Source organism: Mustela nivalis (genome assembly GCF_964662115.1).
Source record: "Mustela nivalis genome assembly, chromosome: 8".
Lineage (NCBI taxonomy): Eukaryota > Metazoa > Chordata > Mammalia > Carnivora > Mustelidae > Mustela > Mustela nivalis.
The window spans coordinates 98,762,854-98,786,090 of record NC_139027.1 but is presented as its reverse complement, the minus strand read 5'-3'; the positions used below and the strand labels follow the sequence as shown (position 1 = coordinate 98,786,090).

Genomic DNA, 23,237 nt, shown 5'->3' with positions numbered 1-23,237 from the left:
TTTAATTTCACTACTTGATTTTGATGAGTGCTGTTGGCAATGGAATCAGATGGCAGGCGACAGGTTTAATCAATTGCAAGTGCCTCCTATAACCTTCAGTTTGGGAAGTAAATAGGAGGAGAACAGAAACTCAGTGGCACATTCTCTTCTCTTTCAAACATATGTTCTTATTTAATAAATTCTCTCTCAAATAAAATAAGCCTATAGTTACTGGCGGTCAGTTTCATGTAATAGGAGCTACTACAGTTTCCCATTTAAAAAAAAAATAACAAGACTGCAATAAAACAAACAGTGAGTCACTTTATTGGGTATGAAGTAATAAACCAGTGGTTATAATGATAACTTCTATGACGTGCTTTAGAGGAAAACAACCTTGAATGTTTTGTTCAGTTTGGGGCAGGACTTCTCAGCTTCGTGGTACAGAAAACCAGTAGGTGATCAGATTCTGCCACTGCTCTGTGTTCTCACAGTGCCTGGAAGTCTTGGCTCTCAGCAATTATCCCAGCCATAATTAATTCATAATGAAGTGTGTCGTGTGTTGCTTAACGTCTCAATCTTCCATGAAACTCTGCAGAGGGGCAAGAACTAGTCAGCTTAGGTGGTTGAATTCCCGCCCGCACACATGAATGACTTGTGTCTCTGTGTGGGAGAGAGACAAGAAGAATGGGGGAAGAAAACAGAAGGAAAGAAAGAAGAAAGGAAAAGACAGAAAGCAACGGAAAAAGAATGAAAGAAAGGAATGATAAAGACAAAGAAGAAAATAGGAAACGAAAGAAAGAAAGGACGCTCTTACTCATTAGCAACCTGCAGTCTCAAGATTCTGCCAAGCTTAGTTTACTCTTCACAAGATCGGTATCAACTAGGTCTTTCTAACTTTGCTTATCTTGTAAAGGCAAGTAAACCACAGCACTAGGAAAGGGTTTCCAAAGCCTGCTTCCAAGGCCCCCTCTGCTGCACCTTGCCGCCAGCATTCCACAGCCTCCCACAATACAGAGGCAGTAAATGAAAGCAAAGGCATTTCAACCATGACGTGTTGCTGAGTGCTGGGTGTTGGGACGAGCCTCATCCCTGCGGGTTCACACGGCGGAAACCCACAGGGTGACCCATCCCGGGCATCAGTGATGAAGACCGAACATCATTGCTCCTGGCAGGAGCAATACTTTGCGGACAACCTGGGAACTGTTGCTGGACGCGGGTTCTAGTCCCCTGGAAATGATATTGAACACCCAGGGAAGTTCTCTTAAAGAAGCAATAATTCGCGGCTGGATATTAACCAGATCTGTGACATACAGTACTGCCACATCATCTTCTCATTTCGCTCGCTCTAACCCTGCAGAACATTTCTAATACAGCAGGGGTGTTTGGTGAAATACGACTTTCTGATTGAATGAATGCCTGCAGGGCCCCATGATAAACAGCAGTTCAAGCACACTGTGGCTTTTAATGAGGGACAAGTGCCAAAGCCTGCAGATGAGTTTGTAGCACGCATGCCTTTGTTTGCAACCCCCTTCCCCTCCCTGGTCCCCCAACCCGATTTATCTGTTTATTTTTCATCACGTCTGACTGTGACCAATAGCTTTTGTATGGCGAACATCAGTGTTTTTGCCTGCCTTGTAACATTCTGTTTTTTCTCTGTCTCTTTGCTCTCAGATGACAAGCTATTTTTGCCTACAAGGCAGTTTTATAGAAAAGAAGTTTTAAAGAAACATTTACTGTGTGGCAGGATTGATATAAGCCCATTGGCATGAAATAGTTGAAGTTTATACACCTTATCGCTTTAGTTTCCCCCTTCTTTTTATTATCCTTTTTTTGGGTTCCTATTACTAACATATTTCATTTTCTTCCAGTGTATTTTTCCAGTACTAAAGCTATGCTTTTTTTAGGTCTACCTAGAAAATTTTCAGTTACATCATTTGCACAAATATGTTGATGTTAACATTGAAAAACCTCTTTGCTTGCAGTTGTATATTTTATTTGGCTAAAAATGGCTCATGTCTAATACATTACATGTCCTTTGGTGATACTATTTAAGCGAGAAATTCCAAAACTCACAAATACCGAATAGCCAAAAGTTCCAAAGCTGTGCATGAACACTAAACATGCAATATATCTCCTCCTTTTCCAAACAGAAATAGATTTCTCTCTGATTTGTTTGATAAATTTGACCCAAGATTTCCATTTGGAGTTATTGGAGTTCCTACTGTTTTTCTGTGTGTTGGTGGGCCAAGGCCTAATCACCCCGAAGCCCCACGGAGGCCATAAATTACAGCGATGAGGTGAAGCTTTGTATTCCTTCGGCTACAGAAGAAGGACCATTTTGCTGCAGCCTATTTTGACAGGCATGAATTTAATTCATTGTTTTATGACAGATGGGAAAAGTGTACATGCTCATAGTACTGATTTATGGTCATTTGGGTCTGGAGGATTCTATAATTTGCAACTAATGTGAAAACAGATGGATAGGCAGACACCAAAGGTTAGGCTGACCCGTGGGTTCTCTCCCCTGGTTACAAATGGCGTCCATATGCGTCCAATCTCTCTGGGTGAGGTCTTCGTCGGGACGGCCAGACTCTCTGTAGAGCCCGCTGCACTTCTTTTTTCTTTTCCTGAGTAAGTCAGTGTAAGTGAAATTGGGGGAATATTTCTAAGCCTCAGTATTTCAAGAGTCGTTCTGTGCCTTTGGAACCTGTGGGATTCTTCTTTTTCTTTTGTTTCTTTTCAAATTAAAAAGCACTTTTCTAAGGTATACGCAATATGTACATTATTATCCAAACAAGTAATACCATCTCAAGGCATCGGTGGCTGTTTTCATTCCAATTGACAAATTTATTTTAATAGAATGATTGATTGAAAACCAGCAGTTGGGGAGTTTCAAAGGAAATACCTTGAGCTCAGGACGGGCATGTATTTCTGTGAGAAATGAGTTTGTGCTTAGATAAATGAATTTCTACTTTACAAATGATTTTGCATTTTTAGAAAATAAGTGAATTATCGAGTGAAATTGTTTGGTTGATGCTAAAAGTATTTAATACATTTTTGACTATTAGGTGATTTTGCCAAAGAAGAAACAGCAGTGATTGTATCTCTTTTTGAAAAAAGAAGGAAATTTTAGACCTTCAGTAACAAGGTAAATCCACAGTTAATTTTAGTTGAACTGGTACTTGCAATCCATGTAAAGATATAACATTAAGAAGTCATGTATTATGTTGTTGCTTACCATCTTCAATTGGCATAACGTTATTATTAGCTTCATTTTATAACATTTCAGCATTAAAACTGAACAAGTTATTAATTTTAGTTCTGGAGATGGAATAAAGTTGCTTAATTTCATTTCATTTTGAAAACTGGAAATGTAGATTTCTAGTTCCTAAACCAGGAATAGAAAATTTAGGTATAATTAAGGGCTGGCATAGTCTTGACAAAATCAACATTTTGACAATAAAAGCCAGAAGACATAGTGATTTACAGTGTTAAAATATTGTTTTGTTTTATTCTGATTTAAAATTGCAAGTTAGCCAGTCCAAGGGCTACTCCTGAGGTTTAACCAACACGAAACTATCCGTTGCTCCAATTAGCAGAACATCGGCAGCCTCGGGGCTCTGTGAAGATGGCCGTATTAACCTCACTTGACATACCCACCTTTGTACATTTACCCTTGGAAGAAAAAATTTAACTCGCTGGTAACTGATTTTAAGTAGCATCTAGAAAAAAAATAAGCCAAGCAAACCAAATTAAGTGTTTTCTGACAGCTGTGGTCTACTTCACCATAAGGTCCTCTTTAATCACTGAAAGAAAATCATGTGCATGTACTTTTAAATGCTTCGCTTCCTGAAGGAGCTTCAGGCTCGGGATGTCATTTCTATTTCAGACAGTAGCTACCACTGTCTCGTTGCTGGGTCAGATGTGGGTGGCCTCATCAGAAGATACCAAAAAGAATCATGTGAAAGCCAGAGAAATGAGAAAGGCCAAGGTCTGGCCTTAAAAAACTTTCTCTTGGCCCACATGTTTAATATTTGTTGAGCTTTCAGATTGTCAATGTAAGAGCAACCTTATTTGCAATGTCACTTGACTGGAGTGTCAAGTTTTTAAAGATTTTATTTATTTATTTGAGAGAAAGAAAGGTACACCCTGGGTGTTATATGTAAGTGGAGAATCACTAGATTTTACTGCTGAAACTAGTATTACACTATATGTTAACTAACTAGAATTTAAATAAAAACTTGAAACATTAAAAGAAAACAGGTAGGAGAGACATCTTTTTATTATGTACTTTTTTAAATGGCTATGGCGAATTTCACATATGTATTCATATCAATTAATTGGATAGGGCCCTATCTAAACCCCACCGGTGCTGGGAAATGTGGAAAGGTGGCCACTGAGCCATCTTGCTGAGGCATCTCCCATCCCTGCTCCCAACCATCCTGCACCCATACCTGTCCCTGCCTGTACTTCATTTTCGTTCATCATCCAGAGCTTCCTCTCCTCCCCAACCTCTTCAATTACTCAGTGGCATCAGTGCTAGAGGTTGGATGGTGATCAAGAACTCCAGGAACCCTGATTTTGTGGGGTGCATGGTCTCCCTTAAATAATTTTACTCTCCCTCTTGGCATTCCCCAAATTCCCTAGGGCATATCTCTTTTAAGAATTTGCCCTCTCAGGTGGTTGGTTATTCCCATCTTTCTCTTTCACTAAGGGACCTCATTTGATTATATTAATTTTTGAAATCCATTACCTACCTCAGTGCCTGGGACATTAACAGTTAGTTGTTCAATAAAAATTAATGGGAAGTTAGATATGTGAAAGAAAACCAAAGTCATCTCCATAATGATCGCAAACAGGCTGTATGAAGTAAAGTAAAAATAAATCCATAACATATACGTACTAATAAAATGATTTCAGTAGCAACTACATATGAAGAAACCAATTTTATATTTATTTTACTTTTTAAACTTTTGCTTGCATTTGTTTTTCATTGCTCAAATAATGCATAGTTACATCCCTATTGGCAGCATTTCCTGAAATTCACACAAAGTAAAAGTTAACTTTTCTGACTTCCTCCTCTTCCCACATTTTTCTCCTGAGGACAGAATGGCTTATTTTGCCATTCCTGTATCCATGAATATTTAGAGTGAGTCCAATCTTTTATTATTATAAATTTAAAACAAATATTCTTATATACTCTGTGCAAATGTGGCACTATTTCCAGCTGATATACATAAAAGTAAAATGTGGGGCCAAGGGGAAATGTGTATTACATTCTTTTTAAAGATTTTATTTATTTATTTGACAGATAGAGCTCAGAAGTAGGCAGACAGGCAGGCAGAGAGAGAGGATGAAGCAGGCTCCCTGCTGAGCAGAGAGCCCAATGTGGGGCTCAATCCCAGAACCCTGAGATCATGACGTGAGCTGAAGGCAGAGGCTTAACCCACTGAGCCACCCAGGTGCCCCTGTGTATTACATTTTAATAGATGCTGCTAAATTTTGATTCAAAAAGACTACTGTTACTTTCATTACAACATAATTTTTTTAATGTTGTGAGTGTGAGGGATCTAAAAGAGATAGTTGATAATTCTAATTTGTATTGTCCTAATCAGGTTTTTCTCATTTTTATTGATTTATAGAGGTTCTTTATATTATAGACACTGGATACTTTATATATTTTAAATACATTGACATATGTTGTTAATATATTTCTTCATTCTGTTACTTTTCCCTAAACTTTGTTGACTCCTGTTTATTGTTCACTGCTTTAAACATTTATGGGAAAAATACTTTCTGTGATTTTTACATGGCTTAAGAAATTCTCTTCTGTCAGACTGTTTTAATTAGACATTTTATTATAATACAATTGTGTTGATATTTGTTTTGCTTTTTGTTTTCTTATTTATATAGATATTATTCTGGAATTTATTAATGTGTGTAGTGTAAGTAGAGATTTTTTTTTCCTACTCAATTTCCCTGGTATCAATCATTGAATAATTCTTCTGTCTCTTACTGATCTGAAATGCTACTTTGCCATAAATGTAATAAACATTTTATTCTCATAATTGTAGTAAAATTAGCAAGTAAAAATCATACAAATAAGATGAAAATTATTAGTAATCCCAATACTTTAAACTACTTGGGGGGACGCCTGGGTGGCTCAGTCAGTTAAGTGGTTGCGTTTGGCTCAGGTCATGGTGTTGGGGTCCTGGGATCAAGCTATGAGTCGGGCAGTCTGCTCAGTGAGGAGTCTGCTTCTTTCTTTCCCTGCTCATCTCTGCGTGCTTTCTTTCTTTCTCTCAAATAAATAAATAAAATCTTTAAAAATAATAAAAAATAAAATACTGTATAATATTTTGATGATTTCTCTCCATGCATAATATAAGGGTTTTTTTTTAAGATTTTATTTATTTATTTGACAGAGCGAGATCACAAGTAGACGGAGAGGTAGGCAGAGAGAGAGTGAGAGAGAGGGAAGCTGGCTCCCTGCTGAGCGGAACTCAATCCCAGGACCCTGAGATCACGACCTGAGCCAAAGGCAGCGGCTCAACCCACTGAGCCACCCAGGCGCCCCTGCATAATATAAGTTTATACAGCTGATATTTTATCCATCCCCTTCTCACCATATGATATATATTTTAATATATCATTGTATTAGTAATTTAAATAACAATAAAATACTATGTCTGCTATCAGATTAACATAGATTTCTAAAATGACAATATGCAAAAATAAAATAAAATAATAAAATGACAATATGCAAGGTTAGTGAAGTTGGAGTTTGATTGGAATGTTTACATTGCTACTGGTAGCAATTTTTTCTGTTTCTATTCAAATGCTCTGGAATAAACTCATAAAATAATTTAAGGGTACTATCAGGTTTTATGCTTTGATCTGTAGTTAATTTTTAAGATATATATGCAAAAGGAATAACCAGACATGAGTTCAAAAATTAGTATTTAATACATGGCAGGTATATTTGGTAAGACTAAAAAGCATGTGAACACTAAAATGTTCAACAATGAGGATGGTTGGATAAATGAGGGTACATTCCTGGGATGGAATCCTATTGACTTAGTGCAATGGGGCTTTGTAGGCCTGGCTTGGCAGTCATTGGTGCTCTTTGCCAAATATTCTCAGCTCCCTACCTCCTGGGCATGTGGGAGGCTCACACTTCCTGGACACCTTGCGTTTGGGTGGGGCTGTGGGACTGCCTGACAATGAGTCATGAGTAGAAGCGACACGCATCATTTCCAGGCCGGAACATTTAATTGCTAACGGGAAACACTCCAGGTTTAACAAAAAGTCCAACAATATTTGAAATGACATGGCTGACTGATGATAATAAGTAGAGATCTTCTGCTAACCAGAAATGGAAATATAGATTAGAAAGAAACAGACATGTGTTGTTTTAAGCCACTAAACACTAGTCAGTAGCCATTGATTAATACAGATGAGAAAAGATTCCCAAAACAATACCAACTGGAAAAATAAGGTAAAAATGTGTTACATATATATGAAGTCAATTTTGTGTGTGTATGTATGTGTAAAATAATGTTACAAATAGCTGCACCAAATTAAGTTTTTACCTTTGAGTGTTGAAATTATTAGTTTTATTTTCTTATATTTCTTTCTATATTTTCCCAAACCAACACATATTATTGTGTTATTATAGAGTTGACCTTTAAACCTTTATAAGCATATAAAATGGCTGCATAGTGTTTCAACATATGAATATATACATAAATTTGGCTTATTGTTAAGAGTTTTAGTTATGGTTTCTACTATTTTCATAAGATAGTAATTGTTATCCTGTGTATGTAATTCTTACTCAGCAATTAAGGATTGTCTATGGGATTCGTGGTAGAATTAATTATTCAATGATTATAGATGATTTAAGGCCTATAGAAGTGGTATTTATTTACTTTCATTAGCCATTGTATCAACTACATTTTTATCTAGAAGTGCTCATTCACAAAAATGCCCGTATAGGAGTCTGTCTTTCTTTCTTTCTTTTTCTTTTTTTCTTCCTTCCTTCCTTCCTTCCTTCCTTCCTTCCTTCCTTCCTTCCTTCCTTCCTTTCTTTCTTTCTTTCTTTCTTTTTCTTTCTTTCTGGTAAAACTTTATATTTATATTAGAGAGGGAGATATGGAGGGGGAGGGGCAGAAGAAAAGGGAGAGAGAATCTTAAGCAGGCTACATGCTTCTGGTGCTTAACCAACTGAACCACATAAGCACCCCTGTAAAATTTGTAGTTTGACAAGGAAAATCTTCGAATCATATTTTCTTAATTCAGTGTGTCTTAAGATATCCAAGGCAAAGTACCAAAATTATATTTTACTTCCAATCTGTTGTGGACTGTGATGTGAACCTACAGTACATAACCAGGACCTACATGGAGCCACTTGTGTGTAAATCATGTGAGTCTGACATCACCTAAACTTGTCTTTGAATTCAACAAGTCCATTGATGACACTTATGAATACCAAGACAATACCAAATTACTCGAAAATTTTTAAACATTTACACTCAATATCTGTATTTGTGTGGTTTGATAATAAATAAATCACTGACCAACAGTAGCTGTGATCAATACATGAATAGCACTAATTTGTGTTTCTTTAGTTTTAATTAAATGCAATTAAATTTAATTTTTACTCCATTTTTGGCAAGTTATTCTTTCATGATCTTTGTTCCTTTGTGTGTTGAATTCATAGTTCCTGTCACTTGTGTTAAGTTTGACATCTGCTAAGGGCTTTGACCCTTTTTGATGGTTGTACATATTATGTGTTTGTGGATTCTTTGTTCATATCTTATCATATCAAGGAAGGAATTTGAGTGCCCATCTTTTCATCCTGAATGGATGGAGAACAAATGCCATGCATTGTAATGAAAAGACAACCAAACTGGCCTTTCTAATTTCACACAAAATAATCTTAAGTCAAAGTTTTTCAAGAGACAAAGAAGAACACTATATATTATAAAAGGGACAATTCATCAAGAAGATATGACAATTTTAAATTCAAATAGATCTAACAACAGAGGCACAAAAAAACCTGAGGTAAAAATTGAAAGAATCAAAGGGAGAAATGGAAAATTCAATAATAGTGGTTGAAGACTTTAATAATGGCTAAAACAATAAAGTGAAATTAATGAGGAACTAGACAACTTGAATAACAACATAAACCAGTAAGACATAACAAACACTGAAAGAACATTTCAATCAACAACAGAAAAGTACACATTCTTTTGAAGTACACATGGAACAATGTCCACAATAAACTGCTAGCCCCTAAAATAAGTCTCAATAAATAGAAGAGAATTAAAATAATACATTTTTCCCATACTACAATGGGATAATAGAAACAAAAGAAGGAAATTTGGGAAATGCACAAATATATCTAAATTAGAGAATACTCAAGAAATCAGTTAGTCAAAAAGAAATCCAGGTGAATACAGAGCCAGGCATTCATAACAAATACTAGAAACCAAATCCAACGCCATATAAAAAAGATTATACAGCATAACCAAGTGAGATCTATCTAAATGCAAGGTTAGTTCAACATACTAAAATCAATAAAAAAAAATACACAGTATTAATAGAATAAATCAAAACCACAAGATCATTTCAAGAAATGCAGAAAATGTACTTAAAAAAACCCCACTCTTTCATAATATCCAAAAACCAAGAAATAGAAAGAAATTTCCTCAACTTGATAAAGGGCATCCATGACAAGACAGCTAGCACTGTATTTAATAGTAATAAGAGTAATTGGTTGATTACTACTTGTAATCTGTTAGTACTTATTAAGCTTTTACTAAATTAGTAAGGTCTCCAGCAAGGTCTAAAGGGAGTGGGGAGATGAGGGTAGGGGTGGGGAATCACTGTGACAAGTACAGAGAGCTAGGATTTGAGTCTTGTCTCTTCTTCTCACCACCCAGTGAATTTGGGCATCACTTAAATTAGCTGAGCCTCAGGCTTCATACCCATATTGAGACTTTCCCTACAAGCTTCTGGGGATGATGGCATCACTTGAAGCATGCAAACTACCTGCTGGACTTGGCCTAAGGTTATAAGAATGTTATTTTCCTTTAGAAGTTTCTCATTTATAATTAAATGAGAAATTAAATGGTCAAACCATTTTTTTAAAAATTTTTTATTTTTTATAAACATATATTTTTATCCCCAGGGGTACAGGTCTGTGAATCACCAGGTTTACACACTTCGAACCATTTTTATATGGGGTTGTTTGCCATTTGCTATTGAGTTTTAGACATTCCTTTATTTACTCTGGACATTAAAACCCTAACAGATATATGATTTCTAAATATTATCTACCATTGTGTGGGTTTTTCTTTTTACTTTCTTTTAAATGTCCTTTGAATTGCAAAATTACTGATGGGGTCCAATGTATGTTTTCCTTTGGCTATTTGTGTTATGAGATCATGTACAAGACATCATTGCCAAACCCAGATTCATAAAAGGTTTCCCTCATGAGCACCTGGGTGACACAGTCCATTAAGCATCTGCCTTTGGCTCAGGTAATAATCCCAGAGTCCTGGGATCGAGCCCTGCATCAGGCTTCCTGCTCTGCGGGAAGCCTGCTTTTCCCTCTCCCACTTCCTCCTGCTTCTGTTTCCTCTCTCACTGTGTCTCTGTCTGTCAAATAAATAAATAAAATAAAATAAAAATTAAAAAAGAGATTTCCCCTATGTCTTCTTCTAAATTTTAAATTGTTTTAATTTTTATATTCAGATTATTGATCTAATCTGAGCAAATTTTTGTATATGGTATAAAGTAGGGGTTTGACTTTATTTTTTTGTTTGAATCTCCAGTTTTAGTACCATTTGTTGTAGAGATCATCCTTTACCTCCAGCAAATGGTCTTTATACCCTTGTTGAAAATCAGTTGGCTGTAGAAGTATGGTTTTATTTTGGATTCTCAATTTTAGTCCATTGGTCTATGTATCTATATCAAGGAATTACCACACTGTTTTCCATATTGTATCTTTGTAGTAAGTTTTGAAATCAGGAAGTGTGAGACCACCAACTTTATTCTTTTCTTTCTTTTTTATTTTATTTTATATTTTTAAAGATTTTATTTATTTGAAAGAGCACATGTGCACACACGAGTGAGCAAGCTGCACAAAGGGCAGAAGGAGAGGGAGAGAAATAAGCAGACTCCACCCGAGGCTTATCTCACAATGCTGAGATCATGACCTGAGCTGAAATCAAGAGTTGGGCATTCAACTGATTGAGCTGCCCAGGAACCCCATGTTCTTCATTTTCAGTATTGCTTTGTCTATTCAAGGCCCCTTGAAATTCCATAGGAATTTAAGGGTCAGTGTCATTTGCAAATGTCTTCTATCATTCCACGGGTTGCCTCTTTGTTTTGTTGACTGTTTCTTTTGCTGTGCAGAAGCTTTTTATCTTGACAAAGTCCCAAAAGTTCATTTTTGCTTTTGTTTCCTTTGCCTTTGGAGACCTGTCTTTAAAGAAGTTGCTGTGGCTGATGTTGAAGAGGTTACTGCCTATGTTCTCCTCTTGGATTTTGATGGATTCCTGTCTCATATTGAGGACTTTCAACCATTTTGAGTTTATCTTTGTGTATGGTGTAAGAGAGTGGTCCAGTTTCATTCTTCTATATATAGCTGCTCAATCTTTCCCGGCACCATTTATTGAAGGGACTATCTTTTTTCCCACTGGATATTTTTCCCTGCTTTGTCAAAGATTATTTGACCAAAGAGTTGAGGGTCCATATGTGGACTCTCTACTCTGGTCCACTGATCTATGTGTCTGTTTTTGTGCCCGTACCATGCTGTCTTGGTGATCACAGCTTTGTAATAAAGCTTGACATCAGGCAATTTGATGCCCCCAGATTTATTTTTCTTTTTCAACATTTCCTTAGGGATTCAGCGTCTTTTCTATTTCCATACCAGATTCCATCCAAATTTTAGTATTGTTTGTTCCAGCACTTTGAAAAATGCAAGTGAAATTTTGATCAGGATGGCATTGAAAGTATAAATTGCTCTGGGCAGTATAGAAATTTTAACAATGTTTATTCTTATGATTCATGAGCATGGATTGCTCTTCCATCTTTTTGTGTCTTCTTCAATTTCTTTCATGAGTGTTCTGCAGTCCCTTGAGTACAGATCCTTTACCTCTTTGGTTAGGTTTATTCCAAGATATCTTATGGCTTTTGGTGTTATAGTAAATGGAATCAATTCTCTAATTTCTCTTTCTATATTTTCATTGTTAGTGTATAAGAAAGCAACTGATTTCTGTGCATTGATTTTGTATCCTGCCACATTACTGAATTGCTGTATGAGTTATAGGAATTTGGGTTTTCCATATAAAGTATCATGTTATCTGGGAAGAGAAAGAGTTTGACTTCTTCTTTGCAAATTTGACTACCTTTTCTTTTTGTTGTATGATTGCTGTTGCTAGGACTTCTAGTACTATGTTGAACAACAGTGGTGAGAGTGGGCATCTTTGTCATGTTCCTGATCTCAGTGGGAAGGTTTATCAATTTTTCCCCATTGAGAATGATATTTGCTGAGGGTTTTTCATAGATGGATTTTATGGAGTTGAGGAGTGTTCCTTCTATCCCTATAATTTGAAGAGTTTTAATCAGGAAAGGAGATTGTGTTTTGTCAAATGTTTGTTCTGTATCAATTGAGAGGACCATGTGGTTCTTCTCTCTTCTTGATTTGACAAAGGGCTGATATCCAAGATCTATAAAGAACTCCTCAAACTAAACACTTCCCCCCAAAAAACCCCCCAAACCCCCAGATAATCATGTCAAAAAATGGTCAGAAGACATGAACAAACACTTCTCCAAAGAAGACAGACAAATGGCTAGCAGACTCATGAAAAAATGTTTATCATCATTAGCCATCAGGGACATTCAAATCAAAATCACATTGAAATACCACCTTACACCAGTTAGAATGGCAGAGATTATGCTGAGTGAAATAAGTCAAGCAGAGAGAGTCAATTATCATATGGTTTCACTTATTTGTGGACCATAACAAATAACATGGAGGACATGGAGAGTTAGAGAGGAGAAGGGAGTTGGGGTAAATTGGAAGGGGAGGTGAATCATGAGAGACTATGGACTCTGAAAAACAATCTGAGGGGTTTGAAGTGGCAGGGGGGTGGGAGGTTGGGGTACCAGGTGGTGGGTATTATAGAAGGCACGTATTGGAGCACTGGGTGTGGTGAAAAAATAATGAATACTGTTATGCTGAAAATAAATAAAAAAATAAATTTAAAAATGATTAACAAGACAGTAAACAACAAGTGTTGGAGAGGATGTGGAGAAAAGGGAACCCTCTTATACTGTTGGTGGACATGCAAGTAGGTGCAGCTGCTTTGGAAAAGAGTGTGGAGATTCCTTAAAAAATTAAAAATAGAGCTACCCTATGACCCAAAATTACACTACTGGGTACTTACCACAAAGATACAGATGTAGTGAAAAGAAGGGCCATCTGTGCCCCAATGTTCATAACAGCAATGGTCACAGTCACCAAACTGTGGAAAGAGCCTAGATGCCCTTCAACAGATGAATGGATAAAGAAGATATGGTCCATATATACAATGGAATATTATGCCTCCATCAAAAAGAATGAATACTCAACTTTTGTATTAACATGGATGGGACCGGGAGAGATTATGCTGAGTGAAATAAGTTGAGCAGAGAGGCAATTATCATATGGTTTCACTTAACTTGTGGAGTGTAAGGAATAACATGGAGGACATTAGGAGAAAGAAAGGAAAAGTGAATTGGTGGAAATCAGAGGGGGAGATGAACCTTGAGAGACTGGACTCTGAGAAACAAACGGGATTTTGAAGGGAAGACTGGTGGGCAGATGAGTGATCCTAGTCGTGGGTATTAAGGATGGCTCATATTGCATGGAGTACTGGGTGTGGTGTATAAACAATGAATCTTGGAACACTGAAAAAATAAATAAATAAATAAATAAATAAATAAATAAATAGAATCAGCCAAGCAAACAAACAAACAAAGAATTTAGGGATCAGCTTTCCCATTTCTGCTCCAAAAGATCATTGGAATTTTGATAAGAATTGCTTTAATTCTGTAAATCACTTTGCTTAGCATAGCCATCTTAAGAATATTGTATATTCCAACCCACAAACATAGATGTTTTCCCTTTTATTTAGATCCTCATCAGTTTCTTTCAGCAATGTTTAAAGTTTTCAGTTAACAAATCATTTGGCTGCTTAAATTTATTCCTAGATACTTTATTATTTTGGATCCTAGGATAAAAGGAATATTTACTTAATTTCCTTTTTGGATTGTTCATTGCTGGTGTGAAGAAACACATCTGATTTTTGCATTCTGATCCTATACTCCACAACTTGCTAAAATTATTTGTTAGCTACAGTAATGTGTGTGTGTGTGTGTGTGTGTGTGTGTGTGCTGATCTTTCCATTTTGTTTTTACATTGTTTCTCTGTTTTTTTCTAGTCTTTGATTATGCTTAAGGAAGTTGATTTAAAATATTTGCCTAGTAAGTCCTGTGTTTCTTCAAGTATGGTTTCTGTTGATCTGTTTTTTCCTATAAATGGACCATACTTTCTTGTTTTTTTGAATGCCTTATAAATTTTTTTGTTGAAAACCAGACGTCTTAATATTATAAGGTGGAAATCAATTTCTCCCCTTTCCCCAGAATTTGCTGGTGCTGATTGTTGTGCTTTTTTTTAAGTGGTTTATTAAAGGAGTTATGTGTTTATTACCTTTTCCAAACGATTTTCACAAAGATTATATTTCTGATTATGTGGTGTCTGAAGTCGCTGATTTATTGTCTTGGTGGTCAACCAGTGACCTGACAGAGGCTCCCTTAAATGCCTGCAGCCAGAAAGAGGTTGGTGGAGGGAGAGAGAGGAAGAAAGGAACAAAGAGAGAGAGAAAGAAAAAGCAAAAGAAAAAAAAAGAAAAAGACTTCTCTCCTGGTCTTTGTAGCTTAGCACTCCTTTACACGACTAACCCAGGTCATCCATAACTCAGCCTTATGCTTCAGGCAGCCTGGTTTTGCAGAGGCTGTTGATCTGCAACATGAGTTCTTCAACTTTGAAGAATCTCATTCTACTTTTCACATATTGTGTTGCTTAGGCTTTTGCTTTTTCAGAGTCAAAAAGTATAGTTTAAAAGGTGCATTTGCAACTCTGATGACAGCAGCCTTGTCCACAGATCTACTCCCCTCCTTATTAAGCCAGTTGTTTGTTCTTCACACCTTGGCAAAGCAAATCTACTCTAGTGAGTGTAGTAGACTGGTACTTCATTTTTCTCTACACTTCGGTGTATGGAGATAATAGTGTAAATTCCTAGCCTACTAAGTGTAATGGATGATCAGGCCAAGTGTTGGATAGCTAGAAAGGGGAAGTAATTTCAGGACCCATTAATGGCACAGCTACAAGTCAGATTCTACTGTGGCTATGTAAAAACACAAGCCCAATGTACCAGGTATGATAGATTATACTTTGTAGAAATGATCATAACAATGTTCCCAGTCCAGATGCTCTTCAAGAACTTTGCCTTTCCCCATTAGAACCTGGAGTCTATGACTCCTCCTTTTCAAACCTTGTGGGAGAGATTCTACAAATAGAGTATGATAGAAGTGATATGTATGATGTCCAAGGTTAGGTCAAAAAAGGCAATCTAACTTCTGTTTGGGTCTCTCTTGGGATATTCATCCTCGAGAGAATAAGGCTACTATGAGTAAGCCCAGAACCCATGGGGCCCATGTCAAGAAAAAGACTGAGGCCCCAAACCCTGAGTTAGCCATGAGACAAAGTCATTTCAGAAGAGGATCTTCCAGATTCCAGTGAGCTACTATTGGGGAGGGAATATGATATGATTTGAATGAATGACCTTTCCACACTGAGCTCTGCCCAAACTGCAGATTTGTAGGCAAAAGAAATGATTTTTTTAAGTCATTAATTAGGTTTTGTAGTGGTTTGTTAGACAGCTATAGAAAACCAAAACAGCAGGTCTTCCACATTTTTAAGAAAAAAAACTAAAATCTAAATGTTCAAGTGAAATTTCTAAATTTTATATATTAGCAACTAATTCTACATTTAAAGTACTATCTGCAAGTCACAAAAAACATTTTTAGGTCATTTTAAGCCCTCTGGTCACAATTGACAGTTTACACAGTATCTCAGTTAATTGTCACAGTAATAATAAAGCTGCCAGATAATTGCTATTACATTCATTTTTAGATAACCCAAGATTCACTGAATAAACCAGTTCAAAGTGACACAGCCGGTAAGAAGTATAGTCATGATATGAACTCAGCAAAATCTATCTGCTTTTCCCTATACCATACCACATTTTTAAGCTTAATATAGAAGATAGATTATTTCCTGCTTCTTTTAATCCTTGCATATATAGTTTATTTAGAATTAGTCCCAAGGTGATTTAATTTCTTTCACTCTCTATCCTACTGGAGCTGTTTTCTTTTTCTTATACTTCAATTCCCCCAAACCCCTCACCTCCAGCTTCAATCTTTATCTTGGGTTCAAGAAAGAAAATAATAAATAAATAAATAAATAAATAAATAAAATTAAATAAGCCAAGGAAGATGTCAATGACTCTTCAATGATTTGCAATGAGACAGGGTCATGGTGTGGGAGAGTCATGCAACCAGCACTGGCCAAGTTAGAATAGCATACCTCCTAGCTATCACTGGGCAGAGTTTTTCATGCCTTCAGGATTGCTGTCTCATGATTTTTAAAATTTATTCTTTATAACCTATTATCATTTCCCAGATCCCTTTTGCTATACGAGTTTAATCAAAATGTGACCCAAGATTCAATATCTGGAAGTCTGTGTCAGTATATCTATTTACGTATAGGTGAAAGACACAAAAAGATGTTGTGATTGTTGTTGTTGGGTTATTTTGGGGGGTCACCTTTGAAAAATAAAAAAGGGAAGACAGTGAGAGCCACCATTATTTCGTTGGTGATTATAAACCAAGAAAAAGACAGAAAGGCCTATCATTATTTTTTTTTTAATATAATTTTTATTTTTTATAAACATATATTTTTATCCCCAGGGGTACAGGTCTGTGAATCACCAGGTTTACACACTTCACAGCACTCACCAAAACACATACCCTCCCCAATGTCCATAATACCACCCCCTTCTCCCAAACCCCCTCCCCCCAGCAACCCTCAGTTTGTTTTGTGAGATTAAGAGTCACTTATGGTTTGTCTCCCTCCCAATCCCATCTTGTTTCATTTATTCTTCTCGTACCCACTTAAGCCCCCATGTTGCATCACCACTTCCTCATATCAGGGAGATCATATGATAGTTGTCTTTCTCCGCTTGACTTATTTCGCTAAGCATGATACGCTCTAGTTCCATCCATGTTGTCGCAAATGGCAAGATTTCATTTCTTTTGATGGCTGCATAGTATTCCATTGTGTATATATACCACATCTTCTTGATCCATTCATCTGTTGATGGACATCTAGGTTCTTTCCATAGTTTGGCTATTGTGGACATTGCAGCTATAAACATTCGAGTACACGTGCCCCTTTGGATCACTACGTTTGTATCTTTAGGGTAAATACCCAATAGTGCAATTGCTGGGTCATAGGGCAGTTCTATTTTCAACATTTTGAGGAACCTCCATGCTGTTTTCCAGAGAGGTTGCACCAGCTTGCATTCCCACCAACAGTGTAGGAGGGTTCCCCTTTCTCCGCATCCTCGCCAGCATCTGTCATTTCCTGACTTGTTGATTTTAGCCATTCTGACTGGTGTGAGGTGATATCTCATTGTGGTTTTGATTTGTATTTCCCTGATGCCGAGTGATATGGAGCACTTTTTCATGTGTCTGTTGGCCATCTGGATGTCTTCTTTGCAGAAATGTCTGTTCATGTCCTCTGCCCATTTCTTGATTGGATTATTTGTTCTTTGGGTGTTGAGTTTGCTAAGTTCTTTATAGATTCTGGACACTAGTCCTTTATCTGATATGTCGTTTGCAAATATCTTCTCCCATTCTGTCAGTTGTCTTTTGATTTTGTTAACTGTTTCCTTTGCTGTGCAAAAGCTTTTGATCTTGATGAAATCCCAATAGTTCATTTTTGCCCTTGCTTCCCTTGCCTTTTGCGTTGTTCCTAGGAAGATGTTGCTGCGGCTGAGGTCGAAGAGGTTGCTGCCTGTGTTCTCCTCAAGGATTTTGATGGATTCCTTTCGCACATTGAGGTCCTTCATCCATTTTGAGTCTATTTTTGTGTGTGGTGTAAGGAAATGGTCCAATTTCATTTTTCTGCATGTGGCTGTCCAATTTTCCCAGCACCATTTATTGAAGAGGCTGTCTTTTTTCCATTGGACATTCTTTCCTGCTTTGTCGAAGATGAGTTGACCATAGATTTGAGGGTCTATTTCTGGGCTCTCTATTCTGTTCCATTGATCTATGGGTCTGTTTTTGTGCCAGTACCATGCTGTCTTGATGATGACAGCTTTGTAATAGAGCTTGAAGTCCGGAATTGTGATGCCACCAACGTTGGCTTTCTTTTTCAATATCCCTTTGGCTATTCGAGGTCTTTTCTGGTTCCATATAAATTTTAGCATTATTTGTTCCATTTCTTTGAAAAAGATGGATGGTACTTTGATAGGAATTGCATTAAATGTGTAGATTGCTTTAGGTAACATAGACATTTTCACAATATTTATTCTTCCAATCCAGGAGCATGGAACATTTTTCCATTTCTTTGTGTCTTCCTCAATTTCTTTCATGAGTACTTTATAGTTTTCTGAGTATAGATTCTGTGTCTCTTTGGTTAGGTTTATTCCTAGGTATCTTATGGTTTTGGGTGCAATTGTAAATGGGATTGACTCCTTAATTTCCCTTTCTTCTGTCTTGCTGTTGGTGTAGAGAAATGCAACTGATTTCTGTGCATTGATTTTATATCCTGACACTTTACTGAATTCCTGTATAAGTTCTAGCAGTTTTGGAGTGGAGTCTTTTGGGTTTTCCACATATAGTATCATATCATCTGCGAAGAGTGATAATTTGACTTCTTCTTTGCCGATTTGGATGCCTTTAATTTCCTTTTGTTGTCTGATTGCTGAGGCTAGGACCTCTAGTACTATGTTGAATAGCAGTGGTGATAATGGACATCCCTGCCGTGTTCCTGACCTTAGCGGAAAAGCTTTCAGTTTTTCTCCATTGAGAATGATATTTGCGGTGGGTTTTTCATAGATGGCTTTGATGATATTGAGGTATGTGCCCTCTATCCCTACACTTTGAAGAGTTTTGATCAGGAAGGGATGCTGTACTTTGTCAAATGCTTTTTCAGCATCTATTGAGAGTATCATATGGTTCTTGTTCTTACTTTTATTGATGTGTTGTATCACATTGACTGATTTGCGGATGTTGAACCAACCTTGCAGCCCTGGAATAAATCCCACTTGGTCGTGGTGAATAATCTTTTTAATGTACTGTTGAATCCTATTGGCTAGTATTTTGTTGAGTATTTTCGCATCTGTGTTCATCAAGGATATCGGTCTATAGCTCTCTTTTTTGGTGGGATCCTTGCCTGGTTTTGGGATCAAGGTGATGCTGGCCTCATAAAATGAGTTTGGAAGTTTTCCTTCCATTTCTATTTTTTGGAACAGTTTCAGGAGAATAGGAATTAGTTCTTCTTTAAATGTTTGGTAGAATTCCCCCGGGAAGCCGTCTGGCCCTGGGCTTTTGTTTGTTTGGAGATTTTTAATGACTGTTTCAATCTCCTTATTGGTTATGGGTCTGTTCAGGCTTTCTATTTCTTCCTGGTTCAGTTGTGGTAGTTTATATGTTTCTAGGAATGCATCCATTTCTTCCAGATTGTCAAATTTATTGCCGTAGAGTTGCTCATAGTATGTTCTGATAATTGTTTGTATTTCTTTGGTGTTAGTTGTGATCTCTCCTCTTTCTTTCATGATTTTATTTATTTGGGTCCTTTCTCTTTTCTTTTTGATAAGTCGGGCCAGGGGTTTATCAATTTTATTAATTCTTTCAAAGAACCAGCTCCTACTTTCGTTGATTTGTTCTATTGTTTTTTTGGTTTCTATTTCATTGATTTCTGCTCTGATCTTTATGATTTCTCTTCTCCTGCTGGGCTTAGGGTTTCTTTCTTGTTCTTTTTCCAGCTCCTTTAGGTGTAGGGTTAGATTGTGTACCTGAGACCTTTCTTGTTTCTTGAGAAAGGCTTGTACCGCTATATATTTTCCTCTCAGGACTGCCTTTGTTGTTTTCCCACAGATTTTGAACCGTTGTATTTTCATTATCATTTGTTTCCATGATTTTTTTCAATTCTTCTTTAATTTCCCGGTTGACCCATTCATTCTTTAGAAGGATGCTGTTTAGTCTCCATGTATTTTGGTTCTTTTCAAACTTCCTTTTGTGGTTGAGTTCTAGCTTTAGAGCATTGTGGTCTGAAAATATGCAGGGAATGATCCCAATCTTTTGATACCGGTTGAGTCCTGATTTAGGACCGAGGATGTGATCTATTCTGGAGAATGTTCCATGTGCACTAGAGAAGAATGTGTATTCTGTTGCTTTGGGATGAAATGTTCTGAATATATCTGTGATGTCCATCTGGTCCAGTGTGTCATTTAAGGCCTTTATTTCCTTGCTGATCTTTTGCTTGGATGATCTGTCCATTTCAGTGAGGGGAGTGTTAAAGTCCCCTACTATTATTGTATTATTGTTGATGTGTTTCTTTGATTTTGTTATTAATTGGTTTATATAGTTGGCTGCTCCCACGTTGGGGGCATAGATATTTAAAATTGTTAAATCTTCTTGTTGGACAGACCCTTTGAGTATGATATAGTGTACTTCCTCATCTCTTATTATAGTTTTTGGCTTAAAATCTAATTGATCTGATATAAGGATTGCCACTCCTGCTTTCTTCTGATGTCCATTAGCATGGTAAATTCTTTTCCACCCCCTCACTTTAAATCTGGAGGTGTCTTCGGGCTTAAAATGAGTTTCTTGGAGGCAACATATAGATGGGTTTTGTTTTTTTATCCATTCTGATACCCTGTGTCTTTTGACAGGGGCATTTAGCCCATTCACATTTAGGGTAACTATTGAGAGATATGAATTTAGTGCCATTGTATTGCCTCTAAGGTGGCTGTTACTGTATATGGTCTCTGTTCCTTTCTGATCTACCACTTGTAGGATCTCTCTTTGTTTAGAGGACCCCTTTCAAGATTTCCTGTAGAGCTGGTTTGGTGTTTGCAAATTCTTTCAGTTGTTGTTTGTCCTGGAAGCTTTTAATCTCTCCTTCTATTTTCAATGATAGCCTAGCTGGATATAGTATTCTGGGCTGCATGTTTTTCTCATTTAGTGCTCTGAAAATATCATGCCAGCTCTTTCTGGCCTGCCAGGTCTCTGTGGATAAGTCAGCTGCCAATCTAATATTTTTACCATTGTATGTTACAGACTTCTTTTCCCGGGCTGCTTTCAGGATTTTCTCTTTGTCACTGAGACTTGTAAATTTGACTATTAGGTGACGGGGTGTGGGCCTATTCTTATTGATTTTGAGGGGCGTTCTCTGAACCTCCTGAATTTTGATGCTTGTTCCCTTTGCCATATTGGGGAAATTCTCCCCAATAATTCTCTCTAGTATACCTTCTGCTCCCCTCTCTCTTTCTTCTTCTTCTGGAATCCCAATTATTCTAATGTTGTTTTGTCTTATGGTGTCACTTATCTCTCGAATTCTCCCCTCGTGGTCCAGTAGCTGTTTGTCCCTCTTTTGCTCAGCTTCTTTATTCTCTGTCATTTGGTCTTCTATATCACTAATTCTTTCTTCTGCCTCATTTATCCTAGCAGTGAGAGCCTCCATTTTTGATTGCACCTCATTAATAGCTTTTTTGATTTCAACTTGGTTAGATTTTAGTTCTTTTATTTCTCCAGAAAGGGCTTTTATATCTCTCGAGAGGGTTTCTCTAATATCTTCCATGCCTTTTTCGAGCCCGGCTAGAACCTTGAGAATTGTCATTCTGAACTCTAGGTCTGACATATTACCAATGTCTGTATTGATTAGGTCCCTAGCCTTCGGTACTGCCTCTTGTTCTTTTTTTTGTGTTGAATTTTTCCGTCTTGTCATTTTGTCCAGATAAGAGTATATGAAGGGGCAAGTAAAATACTAAAAGGGTGGCAACAACCCCAGGAAAATATGCTTTAACCAAATTAGAAGAGATCCAAAATCGTGAGGGGGGAGAAAGGGGATAAAAAGTGGTTCAAAAAGGAAACAATAAAAAAAAAAAAAAAAGAGAAAAAAAAAAAAAGAATTTGTTTTAAAAAAAAAGAAAACACCTAAGAAAAATATAAAAAAGAAAAAAAATATATTTATTAGATAAACTAGTAAAAAATCGTCAAAAAAGAAAAAGGTAACAGTTAAAAAAAAAAAAATTTTACCCGAAGGCAAAAAAAAAAAAAAATGAAAAAGAAAAAAATTAAATTAAATTAACCGCAAGACTAAAAAAAATCACAGGGAAAAAGCCATGAGTTCCGTGCTTTGCTTTCTCCTCCTCTAGAATTCTGCTGCTCTCCTTGGTATTGAAACCGCACTCTTTGGTATGTGAACTTGGTCTCGGCTGGATTTCTTGTTGATCTTCTGGGGGAGGGGCCTGTTGTAGTGATTCTCAAGTGTCTTTGCCCCAGGCGGAATTGCACAGCTTTTACCCGGGGCCGGGGTGAGTAATCCGCTTGGGTTTGCTTTCAGGAGCTTTTGTTCCCTGAGCGCTTTCCGTAGAGTTCCGGAGGACGGGAATACAAATGGCGGCCTCCTGGTCTCCGGCCCGGAGGAGCCGAGAGCCCAGGGCCGCACTCCTCAGTGCGTGCCCAGAGAACCGCGCTCAGTTACTCCCGTCTGCCTGACCTCCGGCCGCGCTCCGAGCTCACCGAGCCTGCGACCGGTTCAAGGTCACCCCGAGCTCCGAGCTTACTGTCGGCTCTGTCTCTGTAGCCGGCTTTCCCGTTCCAATACCCGCAAGCTCTGCGACACTCAGACACCCCCGATCCTTCTGTGACCCTGCGGGACCTGAGGCCACGCTGACCCTGTGTGGGCTTCGCCCCGGGTAGCCTCTGGAGCGATGTCCCTCAGCGGAACAGACTTTTAAAAGTCCTGATTTTGTGCACGGTTGCTCCGCCGCTTGCCGGGAGCCGGCCCCTCCCCCCAGGGTCTATCTTCCCGTCGCTTTGGATTCACTTCTCCGCCGGTCCTACCTTTCAGA

The 23,237-nt window shown here is 37.5% G+C and overlaps 1 long non-coding RNA gene across 1 annotated transcript in view; it reads right to left on the bottom strand.

Moving 5' to 3' along the window:
- Nucleotides 1-280: 280 nt before the first annotated feature.
- The window catches only part of LOC309871418, a 43,762-nt gene continuing 20,805 nt past the window's right edge, over nucleotides 281-23,237 (bottom strand). The window contains exon 3 of the long non-coding RNA XR_014315270.1: nucleotides 281-568. This is a non-coding gene — a long non-coding RNA (uncharacterized lncRNA). The remainder of the gene's footprint in view (nucleotides 569-23,237) is intronic.